We start from the raw sequence: 1549 nt of genomic DNA, 5'->3' as shown, positions 1-1549 counted from the left end.
AACACCGTCTCCCTTTGCCTCCTCGCCGCCTAGCAAAGCGCCATCTCCCTTCACTGCCTCGACGCTTAGCAGAGTGATGAGTCCCTTCGCTGCATCGGTGCCTCGTCACCTAGCACAACAATGCATCCCTTTTCCCCCTAGCTGCCCAGCAAGGCTCTGCGTCTCTTCGCTGCCTGGCCTCCTACCAAAGCGTCGTGTCCCTTCGATGCCTGGCAAAGCACTGTGTGCCTTGCCTGCCTCAGACACCACTGCATCCCTTCGCCACCTCGCTGCCTAGCAAAGCGCCGTGTCCCTTCACCGCCTCGCCAACTAGCACACCACTGTGACCCTTCGCCGCCTAGCAAAGCACTGCATGCCTTCGTCACCTCACTGCCTAAGAAAGGGCTGCATGCCTTGCCCCGCTTGCCGCCTGGCACACCACTGCGTCCCTTTTCCCCCTCGCCACCTCTCAAATCGCTTTGTCCCCTCGCGCCTCGCCGCCTAGCAAAGCACTGTGTCCCTCCCCCCCTCGCCGCCTGGCAAATGGCTGCGTCCTTTGGTGCAAGCCTACACCAGGTGTCCTCACAACTTAGCACTAGGACTGTGATGCTGCTGCAAGGGAGGACAGTGGTTGTGACATGTGTCGTTCAGTTGTGATGTGGGTATGAGGTGGGTGATTTGAACTTGACGTGGGTGTGACATGGGTGTGACGTGGGTGGTTCGAAGGTGATGTGGGTGTGCCACCCTGCTGCAGAAGCTCCCCCACCCACCAGGGCTCAGAGGCAAGAACACTGGGAAGGCGGAGCTTGCCTCCGCGTGCCTAGGGCAGTCCCTCCACCAGTGCCCGGCTCCCTTGCCTCCCCTCCCCAAGCCCACACCTGGTGTCCTCACACCTTAGCACTAGGACTGTGATGCTGCTGCCAGGGAGGACAGTGTTTTTGCTGTGGGTGTTTAGAAGGTGACGTGGGTGAGACATGGGTGATTTGAACGTGACGTGGGTGTGACGTGGCTGATTCAAAGGTAACGTGTGTGTGACGTGGTAAACTCTAAAGTGACAAGGGTGTGACGCTGGTGTGAAGTGAGTGGTTCGAAGGTAAGGTTGGTGTGCTACCCTGCTGCAGAAGCTCCCCCACCCACCAGGGCTCAGAGGCAAGAACACTGGGAAGGCGGAGCTTGCCTCCGCGTGCCTAGGGCAGTCCCTCCACCAGTGCCCGGCTCCCTTGCCTCCCCTCCCCAAGCCCACACCTGGTGTCCTCACACCTTAGCACTAGGACTGTGATGCTGCTGCCAGGGAGGACAGTGTTTTTGCTGTGGGTGTTTAGAAGGTGACGTGGGTGAGACATGGGTGATTTGAACGTGACGTGGGTGTGACGTGGCTGATTCAAAGGTAACGTGTGTGTGACGTGGTAAACTCTAAAGTGACAAGGGTGTGACGCTGGTGTGAAGTGAGTGGTTCGAAGGTAAGGTTGGTGTGCTACCCTGCTGCAGAAGCTCCCCCACCCACCAGGGCTCAGAGGCAAGAACACTGGGAAGGCAGAGCTTGCCTCCGCATGCCTAGGGCAGTCCCTCC

This window comes from Apteryx mantelli, chromosome 24, assembly GCF_036417845.1.
Source record: "Apteryx mantelli isolate bAptMan1 chromosome 24, bAptMan1.hap1, whole genome shotgun sequence".
Lineage (NCBI taxonomy): Eukaryota > Metazoa > Chordata > Aves > Apterygiformes > Apterygidae > Apteryx > Apteryx mantelli.
Note: the sequence above shows the minus strand (reverse complement) of the source record.